Source organism: Meriones unguiculatus, chromosome X, assembly GCF_030254825.1.
Source record: "Meriones unguiculatus strain TT.TT164.6M chromosome X, Bangor_MerUng_6.1, whole genome shotgun sequence".
NCBI lineage: Eukaryota > Metazoa > Chordata > Mammalia > Rodentia > Muridae > Meriones > Meriones unguiculatus.
The window spans coordinates 59,246,666-59,262,654 of record NC_083369.1 but is presented as its reverse complement, the minus strand read 5'-3'; positions in this window follow the sequence as shown (position 1 = coordinate 59,262,654).

The following is a 15,989-nucleotide window of genomic DNA, read 5'->3' as shown; positions in this document are numbered from 1 at the left end:
ATTTGCATCAGGGTTTCTTTAGGAAGACTGGAGTAGATTTTCACAGAACCATCAAAAGTGATGTTGGGATCCACAAGGGAGAAGATCCAATTTTCTTCCACTGCACAGTGTTGTCAAAGATACCTATGCATGTGTGAGATAGCGTTCAGACTTTGTGGTTGACAGCATACAAGCTATGTTACTTAGCACGGCAGTTCTTATCTAGTGGCTCAGTTTCTCTGTATTAAAAAAAAAACCAACTAAGAAAAACAAACTAGTAAAGGGAAATAGTTTTTTTTTTTTTAAACAGTTTTGCCTAGTGTGTGGGTGGAGGATCTATGTCAGATTCTTACAGTTTATAGAAAACTTTATAGCAACACAAATACAAATTTATAGCAATACAAGGTCTAGAAAGGGGGACTGGAGAGATGGCTCAGCAGTTAACAGCACTGGCTGCTTTTCCAGAAGACCCAGGTTTCAATTCCCAGCACCCAAATGATAGCTCACAACTGTCTGAAACTCCAGTTCTGGAGGATCTGTCATCCTCACACAAACACACATGCAGGCAAATCATTGAGCCACATAAAAATTAATAAATCTTAGAAAAAGTCCAGAAAAAATGTGTGTGTGTGTGTGTGTGTGTGTGTGTGTGTGTGTACTCAACTAGTCCATTCCTAAGGCAACTGGGCCTTAGTTTACCTCAGTTGTCACTGTTCTCAGTAAGTAGTCTCCGTTTTCAGCACAGAGAGACATACACATTTCTCTTCAGAATTTGTAATGCTTCTGTCCTATCAGAGCTCCAGCCCATTTTCACTTTACTTGGAGTCTTGGTTATAGGCGCAAGGCCATTGGCACATTTCAAAGCCTGTAAGATATGCATATATTTTCTTTCACTTTTCCTTTTTTATTTTTTATTTTATTTGTATGAGTGTGTGGGGGGAAGGGGCTTGCCATGGCTTACATGCAGAGGTCAGAGGACCAGGTGTAGGGGTCAATTCTCTCCTTCCACCATGTAGACTCTGAGGACTTAACTCACTCATTTTCAAGCATTTTACAGCTCACAAAACTGGTGAATTTAAAAGAAGGTATAATGAAGAACATGCCACTATATTTTCTGTTTTTTTTTTAATTTTTTTATTTAACTTTTATTAATTACACTTTATTCATTTTGTATCCCCCCATAAGCCCCTCCCTCCTCCTCTCCCAGACCCACCCTCGTCCCCCTTCTGCATGCATGCCCCTCCCCAAGTCCACTGATAGGGGAGGTCCTCCTCTCCTTTTTTTTTTTAGAGACACTAATTTGTGCCTTTCACCATGCCCCAGGATGCTATACATACTAAGTTGGCCAGGGAACGCATACACAATTTCAGAAGCAGTTATTTGTTCTTTTTTCTCTACAGATATCTCTGCTTCAACAGGCCAAAGAACAATGGGGCTAGGACCAGTTAAAGCTTCAGAGATAATGGAGAAAGCCACTAGGTCAAGCTCTGGACTCAGTGGACCTACTGTGAGCTGGACCTGGGACATAATCTCATTTAATACCTAGTTTTCATATTCCCAAAATCTAGGATAGCAAGTCCTATCATTACCTCTTGATTCAGAGTCATAGGAGGTCAAAGTATGGCAGTTGTAATTTCCAGTTTACTGGAGTCACTGTTAAGTTTGCTGCTGGAAGCATTCCTCCATTTGTGATCAAGACTTCTAGACCAGCAGGATATAACATTAAGAAATTACTAGTAGATCAATAGAGATAATAGAGTTGCCATTCCTTGATTACAGGACCCATGAATTCTTGTTATTAGAAAAACAGCATCAAAACTTTACTACTGATTTGGAGCCCATGAGCTTCTTGGATAATATTACTCTCATATGGAATTTTCTGTAAGGAAATGCCGCTCAGTTTGTACTGTAACTGAATTCTCAGAAAGCCATTCCACCTTGGCATGTGACCAGTGAATTCCATGTGCATGAGCCTGTTGCTATTCCTCATCATCTGTAAAGTGAGTTCCTTGATTAGAAGCAATGTTATGTTGGATGCTATTATGGTGCATGAGGTATTTTGTAAGTCCATAGATGATAGTTCTGCAGAAGCATTGAAACCAGGGAAGACAAATTCATATGCAGCATGTTCATCTACTCTACTTTAAAAAGTCCTTTCAAAATGATGGATACAGTCTAATGTCATAAACTTGTCACCTGGTATCTGGGTGACTGTTTTGCAGAAAGGAGTCATACTTTGGACTCATTGTTGGTATGTAAGGATTAGGCACTTAGTAGTGGTTGTAGCTAGGTCAATCTTTGTGAGTGGAAGCCTATGTTACTGAGCCCATCTTTATCACAGTGCCAGCTTTGTGAATGAGTCTATTGCAAAAATATACAGAATAGCTTCAGAAAGAGGCTGATTGGCTCCAACAGAACAGGTCAAATGTCCACTTGATTTTAAGGTTTTTCTGTACTGAGGTTACCCTTTGTGAATGTTCACATAGTTTACAAATATCCTCATATCTCTAGTCCATTGAGAAAGTAATATATATATATATATATATATATATATATATATATATATACATGTTCCTCAAAATTATTAGCCACCAGTTGTCTAAAGGTATTTCACTGAAGTTCATGCCATTTAGCCAAATCATTACCAAAAGCCATAAATTGTAACACAATAAATCACATAGTCATTTTTCTTTTCTCTTTTTAAAGACATTTTATTATTTATTTTAAAAATACTTTTATTAATCCTTGATAATTTCATATATCTTACCTTGCATCCCACACTTGCCCAACTCCTTCCAGATCCCCTCCCCCTTCACCCTTACCTCCTTATCTACCCAACTTCAGGTTTTTTCTTCCTTTTTAAACTCATTAAGTACAGTTTGTATTACTGAATTATTTAGGGGAATGGGCTCCTGTCTTGGATTTGGTTGATCTACTAGGGGGTCAAATGTCAATAGCTCCTCAGCTAGTGGTGGGATTTCATGTTCACACTCCCCTCATTCTGAGATTTGTCATGCTTGAGGTTACATAGTTCTTATGCATGTTATCACAGACATTATGAGTTCACATGTGCAGCTGTCTTGTTATATCCTGAAAGTATTGTTTCTTTGAAGTTATTCAACAACTCCGACTTTTACGATCTTTTAACCCCCTCTTCTGCAATGATACCTGAGACAGGAGTGAGGTGTGTGATGTAGATGTCTCATTTAGGGCTGAACACTCCAGAGTGTTTATTCTCTACATGTTTACCAGTTGAGGGTCTCTATTTTAATTTCCATCTACTGCAAGAAGTTTCTTTGATGAGTGTTGAGAGATCTACTAATCTATGTGTATAGCAATAAGTCATTGGGAGTTATTTTAATACTATGCCTATTTAGCAGGGGAACAATATTAAGTTCCTCCCTAGGGTATATGACTTATCTAAACACAGGTTCATACTCCATTAATGGCAAGAATGGGTTTCAATTTATGGAGCAAACCTTAGATTCATCAGAAAGTGGATGGTTAACATAAAACATTCATGCCCCTATTGCAGCAATAGAGATATTTCTGGGACCAGTCATTGTTGTAGGTCACAGGATTCACATCTGAGTGAGACTGACAATTGTTTTTATCCCTCAAGCAGTGTGCACAGCACCTTCCAGCACTATGGAAGCTAGAAAGTAGTGATGAAAGCTTTAGTTGACTACCAGATTGATTTCTGTTTCTTCTATGACTTAAAAATGTGTGACGTTCAGTAACAAGGTTTTATCGTCAAATTCTGGAGGGTAATCAATGACACTGGCAATAGTGTATATTCATTGCCGTTTGTCTTTCTGAGAAAAATAAACAATCACAAGCACTGCTTATGTTCTACCCACAACTTAACTTCACAACTGCCCCTCATAGATTGGTCAAGAATGGACCTGTCTGATTCTGTTGCAGTGATAAAAAAAAAAAAAAAAAAAAAAAAAAAAAAGCTCTGATAAAAGCAACCTAAGGGGAAAAGGGTTCATTTGTCTCACAGTTCCGGGTTGCAGTCTATCATGTAAATGAAATGACAACTGCAGGAACTTGAGAGAACTTGTCACATCACGTTCACAGTCACGATTTCAGAACAATGAATGCATACATATATGTTGAACTAGCTTTCCTTTTTTTTTTTTTTTTAATTCAGTTTAGGAACCCCTTGCTTAGGGAATATTACTACATACGATAGGCACTTCAATTAGCACAATCAAGACAACCCTGCTCAGACATGCCACAGGCCAACTGGATCTAGACAATCCCTCACTGATGCCTTCTCAGGCGATTCTAGGTTTTGTCAAGCTGACAATTAACACTAACAGGACCATAATATTCAGGTCTTACAGCTATGGGTTGTACTTCAATATGATGCAGAACCATCTATAAACTAGACAAGACTTTATTCTTCCTCAACCAGTGAATTGCAGGGAAATTTCCATGATGTCAGGTGCAGGCTAGAAGAGATAGGGTAATGCAGTAGAAGTGAAGACCATGAACATTTGAACAACTTTCTCATGTAAATTTACTTTCAGGGACTGTTGGAACCTACTAGGTTCACGATGGACAACTCAGGTTGCATTGTAGCTTATTCGTCCATGATTTGGTGTTCAGTTTCCATTAAGATTCAGTGACAAATTATGAAAATGGCCATCCTGCCAAAAGCAATCTACAGATTCAATGCAATTCCCATCAAAATACCAACTCAATTCTTTACGGACCTTGATAAAAAGATTCTCAGCTTCATATGGAGAAACGAAAAACCCAGAATCTCCAAATTGATCCTGTACAACAACAGGTCATCTGGAGGTATCTCCATCTGCGATCTCAAGCTGTACTACAGAGCAATAGTAATAAAAACTGCATGGCATGGCATAGAAACAGAAAGGAGGATCAATGGAACCGAATAGAAGATCCAGAAATAAACCCACACACCTATGAATACTTGATTTTTTTTGTGTGTTAAATTCTGTCTTCAAATTTTTATTTAGCCATTTTTTTTAAATTTTTCATCAATTACACTTTATTCATTCTGCATCCCCCCATAAGCCCCTCCCTCCTCCCCTCCCAATCCCACCCTCCCTCCTCCCTCTGCATGCATGCCACTCCCCAAGTCCACTGATAGTGGAGGTTCTCCTCTCCTTTCTGATCTTAGTCTATCAGTTCACATCAAAAGTGGCTGCATTGTCCTCTACTATGGCCTGGTAAGGCTGCTCCCCCCCAGAGGGAGGTGATCAAAGAGCAGGCCAATCAGATTATGTCAGAGGCAGTCCCTCTTCCCATTACTATGTAACCCAATTGGACTCTGAACTGCCCTGGGCTACATCTGTGCAGGGGTTCTGGGTTATCTCTATGAATAGTCCTTGGTTGGAGTATGAGTCTCTGGGAAGTTCCCTGTGTTCAAATTTTCTTGTTCTGTTGCTCTCCTTGTGGAGACCCTGTCCTCTAAAGCTCTTAATATTTCCCAGTTCTTACGTAAAATTCCATTCACTCTGCCCAACAGTTGCTTTGATAGCATCTGCTTTGATAGTCTGTAGGGCAGAGGCTTTCAGAGGCCCTCTGTGGTAGGTTCCTAGGTTGTTTCCTGTTTTCTTCTTCTTCTGATGTCCATCCTCTTTGCCTTTCCGGATGGGGATTGGACATTTTAGTTAGGGTCCTCTCTCTTGCTTAGTTTCTTTAGATGCACGGGTTATAGTGGGTTTGTCCTATGTTGTATGTCTATATGAATGAGTATATACCATGTGTGTCTTTTTGCTTCTGGGACAACTCACTCAGGATGATCCTTTCCAGATCCCTCCATTTACCTGCAAATTTCATGATTTCCTTATTTTTCATTGCTGAGTAATATTCCATTGTGTAGATGTACCACAATTTCTGCATCCATTCTTCAGTTGAGGGGCATCTGGGTTGTTTCCAGCTTCTGGCTATTACAAATAAAGCTGCTACAAACATGGTTGAGCAAATGTCCTTTTTGTGTTCTTGAACCTCTTTTGGATATATGCCCAGGAGTGGTATGGCTGGATCTTGAGGAAGCGCTATTCCTAGTTGTCTGAGAAAGCGCTAGATTGATTTCCAGAGTGGTTGTACAAGTTTACATTCCCTTTTGACAAAGCAGCCAAAACCATTCAATGGAAAAAAAGACAGCATCTTCAACAAATGGTGCTGGTCCAACTGGATGACTACATGCAGAAAAATGAAAATAGATCCATATTTATCACCCTGCACAAAACTAAAGTCCAACTGGATCAAAGACCTCAACATTAAACCAGATACTCTAAATCAGTTAGAAAAACAAGTGGGGAACAGCCTAGAACTCATTGGCACAGGAGACAACTTCCTGAACAGATCACCAATGGCACAGGCTCTAAGAGCAACAATCAATAAATGGGACCTCATGAAGCTGAAAAGCTTCTGTAAAGCAAAGGACACTGTCATCAAAACAAAGCGACTGCCTACAGATTGGGAAAGAATCTTCACCAACCCTTTATCTGACAGAGGGCTAATATCCAGTATATATAAAGAACTAAAGAAGCTGAAAAGCAGCAAACCAAGTAATCCAATTAAAAAATGGGGAACAGAGCCAAACAGAGAATTCTCTGTAGAGGAATATCGAATGGCAGAGAAACACTTAAAGAAATGCTCAATGTCATTAGCCATTAGGGAAGTGCAAATCACAGTGACCCTGAGATTTCACCTAACACCCATCAGAATGGCCAAGATGAAAAACTCAAGTGACAACACATGCTGGAGAGGTTGTGAAGAAAGGGGAACACTCCTCCATTGCTGGTGGGAATGTAAACTGGTACAACCACTTTGGAAGTCAATCTGGTGCTTACTCAGACAATTAGGAATAACGCTTCCTTAAGACCCAGCTATACCACTGCTAGGTATATACCCAAAATTTGCTCAAGTACACAACAAGGACATTTGCTCAATCATGTTTGTAGCATCTTTATTTGTAATAGCCAGAACCTGGAAACAACCCATATGTCCCTCAATGGAGGAATGGATATAGAAATTGTGGTACTTTTACACAATGGAATACTACTCAGCAATCAAAAAGGAGGAAATCATGAAATTTGCAGGCAAATGGTGGGATCTAGAAAAGATCATTCTGAGTGAAGTATCCCAGAAGGAGAAAGACAAACATGGTGTATACTCGCTTATATAGACCTACAAGATATAATAAACATAATGAATTCTATACACCTAAAGGAGATAAACAGGAAAGCAGACATGAGGTAAGACGATCAATCGTCACTTAGAAAGACAAATGAGATGTGCGTTGGACGTATGACAGGAGTCTACCGCAGAAGGCATCTGAGGGACCCTACCAAGCAGAGTTTCAAAACAGATACTAAGTCTCATGACCAAACCTTCCGCAGAAGGGGAGTTAGTATGACAGGGAAAGGATAGGAGCCCCACAAGGACCAAATATATCGGGCACAGGGTTTTTTTTTTTTTCTGAAACTGTTTCTTCAACCAAGGACCATGTATGGATATAACCTAGAACCTTTACTCGGACGAAGCTCATGGTAGCTCAATAACTAATTGGTTTCCCATAGTAAGGGGAACAGGGACTATCTCTGACAGGAACTCAATGGCAGGCTCTATGACTCCCCACCCACTAAGGGAGGAGCAGTTCAGCTAGGCCACAGAGGAGGACTGATAAAACAGATTCCTGATAAAACAGGGCCAGACGAAAGGGGAGGAGGTCCTCCCCATTCCGTGGACTTGGAAAGGGGCAGGGAGAAGCTGAGGGAGGGAGGGTGGGATTGGGAGAGAATAAGGGAGCGGGATACAGCTGGGATACAGAGTTAATAAAATGTAACTAATAATAACAAACAATAAATAATTATATATATAAAAAATTCAGTGACAAATCAGAATCCATTTTTTAAAAGGAAAGCTTCCATCTGCAGAAGATGATAGGGTTCTGCTCCAAAGCTGCATGGGTCTGAACTGTTGTATATCTATAAGAGATTGCAACAAAAACAACAAAAGCAAACCAAAACCCAAACTCTACACCTGACACTGAAACTTGGAGCATGACTGAACCTGCTGGACTGTAGAATTCATGTGTCAGAGTAGCTAGCATGGCATTGTGGAACTGTTGTCCTTTTTTTTTTTTTGTGAACCACACTCAAAATTAACAGCCTTTTAAAGTTAATGTGACAAAGTAACACATCCATATAATGACTATACTACGTTAAAAATAAAATATTAAAACATTGGATGCCATGCCTCTGTTACAGTTGTAGGAGTGGCCATCCTCAAAAGCTTATTTATTATTCACCTTAAAGGATGGATATTCATATGGTACATATCACTGGAATACTAGAAATTTTGCTAAGGTGAAAAGCTCTTGAATTTATTATTCAGTCCCTCATGTGCAAATGATGTTTCTTCTTTATTTTTCTTAAGAGAAGTAAGCCTTTATTTCTGTGTTTCTCAAATTAAGCTGGCTGGGTTTGTTGCTTGAGGGGATTAATCCCAACATTCAAGAAGAGGAAGCTGGCAGATCTCTGTGAGTTCAAGGCCAGCTTGGTCTACAATAACACGTTCCAGTTCAGCCAGAGCTATGTAGAGAGAGCCTGTCTCAAAATCAAACAAACAAACAAACAAACAAACTGTGCTGGCTAGTCTTATGCCAAACTTGACACACAAACTGGAGTTATCTGAAAGGAGGGAACCTCAACTGGGAAAATGCTTCATAACATCTGTCTGTAAGGCATTTTCTTAATTAGTGATTGATGGGAAAGTGCCCAGCATGTTGTGGGTACTGCTATCCCTGGGCTAGCAGTTCTAGGTTCTAGAAGAAAATAGGCTGAGCAAGTTATGGGAAGCAAATCAGTAAGCATCACCTCTACCCCATGTCTTCTGCATTAGCTCTTGCCTCTAAGTCCCTGCCCTGTATGAATGCCTGTCCTGACTTTCTGCAATGATGAACAGTGTTATAGAAGTATAAGCAAAATAAACCCTTTTCTCCTCAACTTGCTTTTGCATCACAGGAACAGTAGCCTTAAATTAATACAAACACACACACACAAACCAAAAACCAAAAAACAAAGCAAGTGCCTTTTCAGTTTCATTTAGAGTCTTTGCTATTTCTTCCGCACTTCATCCTATCAGCATAATGCCATCATTATGAGGAAGCAGTGTTGTAAGTTTTGACAGAGAAAGGAGACCAAGGTCCTTGCAGACTAAATTATGAAGCAAAATGGCAAGCTCATCTATCCCTGAAATGAAGCAGTTAAGGTGTATTATTGTCCCTTGGCAGGTGAAAGACTATTTCTGTAGTCTTTTCAAACTACTGTGAAATAAATAGCATTTTCTAGATCAACAGCTGCATACAAGTTTTCAAGGGATGTGTTAATGTACTCAATCTATGCGAGCAAATCTTAAGCAGCAGCTGCATTTGCAATCATCACTTAGTCTAATTTATGAGAATCCACTGTCATTGTCTAAGATGGTTTTCTGCATAGGCCAAATAGGTAAGTTAAGTGGGGATGTGTTAGGAATCACTACCCATTCATTAAATCTCTGTGACTCTTCTCAAAATGTGATATAGATTTTGATTTCTTATTTCCTCCCTTCCTTGATTGCTTCCTGCCTTCTCTCCTCCCTCCCTCTCTCCACTCCCTTCCTCCTTTCTTTCATTCTCCCCCCCTCCCCCCGTCTCTCTTTTTGAGACAGAATCTCAGTATTTACCAACCTGGATGGCCTGGGATTCTCTACGTAGACCAGGCTGGCCTCAAACTCACAGAGATCGGTCTGATTCCGTCTCCTAACTGATGAGATTAAAGGTACGTGCCACCATGCCTGATTCTGGTTTCCTATTTTCTTAAAGAGAAGCAATTCTAGTAACACATGGTCTTTCCTGCCATTATATTCTTCACTTCAAAACTGAATGGTGGGATCCTGTTTGTGTCTGATTATGTTTACTTTAATGATGTGTTTCTTTCAATTGTTGTTGGTTTTTCTTTTTTTTTTTGAAACAGGTTTTCTCTGTGTGGCCTTGGCTGTCATGGACTTGCTTTGTAGACCAGGCTGGTCTCAAATTCACAGAGATCTGCCTGCTTCTGCTTCCCTGAGTGCTAGGATTACAGGCATATGCACCATGCCAAGCTTCAAGTATGTTTTTTGTTTTGTTTTGTTTTGTTTTTACTTCTTTATGAAACTATCATTTTAACTACTTGATGATATAAATAACATTATTAGTTAAATTACATGAATGGGACATAGTTAAAATTTTGTCAGTTGCAAGGCCACAATTGTGTCTCATTCACATATTTTAAAATTTTTTATAGGTTAGTACACAAAGTAACAGGTGTGATTATGACATCTTCACTATATGTATCATTATACTTGGTTCTCATTTGTTTCCCTCCCCTCAGATTTCTCCATTCTTCTTGTCCCTATGTCTGGTTCCCTTGCTTTCACTAGATTAGTGGTTTTCAACTTTTCTAATGCTTTAACCCTTAAATACAGTTCCATACATTGTGATGACCTATAACCATAAAATTATTTTCATTGCTATTTCATAACTATAATTTTGCTATTTTTATGAATCGTAATGTAAATATCTGCATTTTCTGATAATCTTAGAAGGCCCATGTGAAAAGGCCCTTTGACCTTTAAAGGGTGAGAACTAACAGGGTGAGAACCATTGCAATAGTCCTCTTTTCTCCTTTTCAATCACATGTATTCTATTACTCTATTTCCCATTTTCCTCAAGACTCATTTATCCTCTTTAATGATCTGCTATCATGACCTCCCCACACAGGAAGCCAGCCTGGTCTACAGAGTGAGTTCCAGGACAGCCAAGGCTATACAGAGAAACTCTGTCACAAAAAATAAAAAAATAAAAATTCTGTTTCCTCATATAACAGAAAATATGGTAGTTGTCTTTTTGGATCTTGGTTACTTTGACTAAAGTAACTTTGATTTCCATTCACTTTCCTGAAAACATCTAAACTATTTCCATTGACCACTTATGTCAATGAGAGCACAATAAAAAACATGGATGTGTAAATATCTCTGTGATCTATTGATTTCTTTTTCATGTTTAAAAGAAGGAAAGTGAAAAAAATTAATTATAATATAATATAGAATATGGTTAGTGTTATTTAATTATAATTATATAATATAATAATTATAATATATCTTTACATATTATATCTTTATAACATCTTTGATGTATATTATATGTATAGATATATATATGCTATGTGATATGTGATATATGATATATATTTAATATGTAACATGCAATATGTAATATGTAATTATATGTAATATAATGTATTATATATTATGTGTAGTATGTAATATAATATAATTATAATATATTATAATAATTATTTGTTATTTAATTATCAGATTATTTTAAAAGAGCATATACAAATGCCTGATAAATTTTCCTGTTTCTTCAACCATCCACTTATCCTCCCCAATTCCATGAAAACTTACCATTTTATAAGCTTCATATATTTTTTCACAGAAAAAAAAGTTTAATTGGAATCGCCCTACACAGAGGATAATGCTCCTCCCAGAGGTCATAAGTTGCCAAATAAAAAGCTCAGTGAACACATATGGGATGCTACCTCTTCAGTTGTGTTCAGGAGTGTCTTAGAAAGCCTCCAAACAATACAGATTATTTATAGCATTTCTGACTGCCAGCAAGAACTTGATAGTAAGACCCCATTGTTGAATATAGCATACACTTTGATCATGGAATATGGAAAAATCAAGTTGGTACTGACTAGGAAGCTTCTTCCCTTTTGGTTAGCTTTCATAGTACCTAACCGTGCTGTACAGGCTGCTTGAAGTAAAAAGTTATCAATAGTCTTACCAACTGTAAATCCATGTGCTACAGTAATAACCAGCATGGCAAGATATGCTCATGAGTGAAATAGTGGCATGAATGTTATGAAGGTAATCAACTGTTTTCTGATTGGATTAAAGGCCTACTCTATAGGAGGAAACTCACTTACAGCAGTGTTAAGTCTAGGCAAGAACCCACTGTTGGGAAACTCACTAGCTCCAGGAGTGAACCTACCACTATTATTTTGCTAGACATAGTATCAACTGCCATTTTAATTTGTATTTCCATGCCCATAGATGAGTAAAACTCTCAGGCCTCATCAGAGAAGTTTCTTTGTGAGGTAGACAATGATCAACACAGAAATGAATGTAGAATGAATAAGTGTCTGTAGAATGCTCAGCCAAAATTGGGACATCTATATCACATCATTTTCCCCTGAGACTCAGTGACTACCTGCCACAGAAGAGAGATGAAAAGCTTGTTATACCTAGAGATTGGGTATGAGCAGAGTGAAACAATGTTTTATGGACATGACAAGAGTGCCGAATTCATGAACTCACAACAGTTATGGTTACTTGCATAAAACCTATACAAGCTCAAGCTACTCAACATTCCAGCATAGAGGGAGGGGAGAATCATGAGCCCCCACTCCTAGGAGAGGACCTAATATTAACAGTAGATAACTGTTAGGGGAAGGAGAGTTTATTTTCATTAAGGGTGTGGCCCCTTGTCAGGTGACCACACTCTACAGGATGTTGTCAGAGCCAGAGGAGTATGAGCAGCAACACTTGGACACAATGGCTATCTATAAAAGATAAAAGAAGCCATAAAGTTGGAAGCAGGCCATTTGAGAGGAGTTATAAGAAGTGGGGGGTTATAAGAATATATTATATGCATGCATAAAACACTCTAAATTAGAACTATACTATTCAAAAAATTCCTTAAGTTTTTAGAAGACCATTACTACTGAAAGCTGCTTGACATTAAAACTTTATTCCATTTACGAATAAATTTTCACGTAGTCATCTCAGCTGGAGGTGAAATTGTCTTGTAGTCATCTATTGTGTTCGAAGATGTTAAAAGTCCTTGTACACAGAAAATATGGGAGAATTTAAGAAACTGGTAATATCTTTTAAAGTACAACAACAACAACAACTACTACTACTATCATTATTACTGTGTGTATTTGTGGCTCAGGTATACATGTGCCATGGCACCCATGTGAAGGTCACAGGACAACTCTATGGAGTTGGTTCTCAGTTCTCTCCTTCCACCTTTACATGAATTCTGGGGTTGAACTCAGTTCAGGTTCACTGGGCTTATGAAGCAAGGACTGTACATGGTAAACCACCTAATATCTGTTTGCTGAGAAACCTAGGAGGAAACTCTGTAAGTAGAGCATTAACAAGCTGCTCTTAAAACAGAAACTGAACATTTAAACTTCAGTTTTAAATGTTTTAAATTCATTTTAAAATAGTTTTGTCTATTTAAATATGATTTGATTAAAATGTCACTAGAAAGGCTAACCTCCCTCTTTTTTGTCTCTTCTGTTTTTTCTTTCTTACAATTTATTAATTTTATATCCTGATTGTAGGCCCCTCCCTCATCTCCTCCAAGTACCACCCTCCCTCCTTCTTCCTCCCATCTTTTTCCTCTAGTCCACCAAAAGGGGAAGTTCTCCTCCCCTGCCATCTTACCCTGGCTTATCAAGGACTGCCTGTATCCTCTTACCCTAAGGCTACATCCCCAGGGGAGAAGTTATCAAAGAGCAGGCAGCAGAGTCCATGTTAGAAACAGCCCCTGCTCCCCTTACTAGGGAGCCCACATGGAGACTGAGCTACCAATCAGCTACATCTGAGCAGGGGGTCTAGATCTTCTCCATGTATGGTCCTTGGTTGGTGCATCAGTCTCTGCAGGGCCCCCTGGGCACAAGTTTTTTAAGCTTTGTTGGTCTCCTTGTGGAGCTCTTGTTCCCTCCAGGTTCTTCCATCCCCACCTTCTTCCATAAGACTCCCTGCATCCATTTGCCTGCAAATTTCATAACTTCCTTGTTTTTAATAGCTGAGGAATATTACACTGTGTAAATGTACCACAATTTCTGTATCCATTCTTCTGTTGAGGGACATCTAGGTTGTTTCCATATTCTGGCTATTACAAATAAAGCTGCTATGAACATAGCTGAGCAAATGTTCTTATTGAATGGTGGAGCATCTTTTGGGTATATGCCCAGGAGTGGTATAGCTGGATCTTGAAGAAGCACTATTCCTGATTGTCTGAGAAAGCACCAGATTGGTTTCCAAAGTAGTTGAACAAATTTACATTCCCACCAGCAATGGAGAAGGGTTCCCCTTTCTCCACATCCTCTCCAGCATGTGTTGTCACTTGAGTTTTTTTTTTATCTTAGTCATTCTGATCGGTGTAAGATGGAATCTCAAGAGTTTTGATTTGCATTTCTCTGATGACTAAGGATGTTGAACATTTAAGTGTTTCTCTGCCATTCAATATTCCTCTGTTGAAAATTCTCTGCTTAGCTCTGTACCCCAGTTTTTAATTGGATTATTTGTTGGAGTCTAATGTCTTGAGTTCATTATATATTCTGGATATTAGCCCTCTCTCGGATGCAGGGTTGGTAAAGATCTTAACCTTGCTTTCTTGTACCTGGCTGAACATAAAATTAGTTATTTCAGACACTTAATTATATAATTCTTCTAAATAGAAAAAAATAAAAGTTATAAAAGTTGAATGACTTGTCTGAGTTCCAGGCAATTCAATATCTCTCCAAAGCTCATTAAACTTTAAAGAGAAAATAGAAAATAATTCTTCTTGAGATTTTGATCCTCAAGATCTAAAACAATCACAAATGCTGAATAAGAAAATTTTAAAAGCACAAAAATAATATTGGTTAGTCACAACCTAGTGAAATTTTTTAAGTTCACAAGAATATAAATCCCTATAAGTTTCCAGAGAGGGGAAAAATGCAACTTAAAAAAAAAAAAGCAAGTAAATTGTAATTCGGCTTCTTATATGACAAATTTTATGCTGAAAAATAATGGAGCGATCGCTCTTACAGTTCTAAAGAAAAAATATATATCAGAAATAATTTAAAACTAGGCACAGTGGAGCATGTCTGTAATCCCAACACTCTGGGAGGCAGAGGCAGGCAGATCTCTGTGAGTTTTGGGCCAGCCTGGTCTACAAAGGGAGTCCAGGACAGCCAATGCTACACAGATACACAGAGAAGCATATGTGTGTGTGTGTGTGTGTGTGTGTGTGTATGTGTGTGTATGCATGTATATTGGTTTTATAGAGACAGGGTTTTTCTGTGTAACCCGGTTGTCCTCATATATACATGCATATATATACATCAATGTGAATGTGAACCTGTAGGCAGTGACCCTGAAATAAGACAAGGCTCTATGTGGATTTCTTGCAGGACAGAGAGACCTGGCAAGCTGTTCTTCTCAGGCACTGATAGCAGCAGATAGCAGCAGTATTAGGAGCATCATGAATAAAGGCAAAGAGGGAGGTGGAAATAGGAAGCTCTTTTATGCGCTGCTTAGATACTTTTTGGAAACTTGGGGAAAGCCATGAAGGGACCAAATATATTTACTTGAGAGACCAAAGAATTAAAAATTAGTTTTTTGGGTTATTGGATTAAAGTTTAATGCACAAGCTTAAAGAAAGGCGAGACACATCGAGACACGTCCAGTCACCTGAGGGAAGGTGCATTCTTTCCTGCCCACTAGAGGTACAGTTGCTAGGAAACCAGCCCAGATCGTCCCTCTTCCCTCAGACAGCCAAACAAGGGAAGACAGACCATTAATGGTTTGGGGGCCTTCCTATAACCAATCAATTAAAAATGCAACATTCCTCTTTGTGTTTCAACCAATAGATGCTTGCCAGGCTGGAATTCCCATGCTTTAGGTGTGCTGGGAAGGGCTGGGACATTTAAATCACACTCCTCCCTCTGAGCTCAGAGGTCTACTTTCAACTGCTGCATTGGTGAGAGTGTGGGCTCAAGCTCAGTTTGTAATGAGAAGACCTTACTGCATTTGCATCGGAAACAGCTCCTTGGTGGTCTTTGGGATCCGTGGGACTTGGGTACAACATACTTAGGGTTGTTATATGAATAAAAGTGGCATATACTGTTGTGGTGGTTATTGGTGTGTGTGTGTGTGTG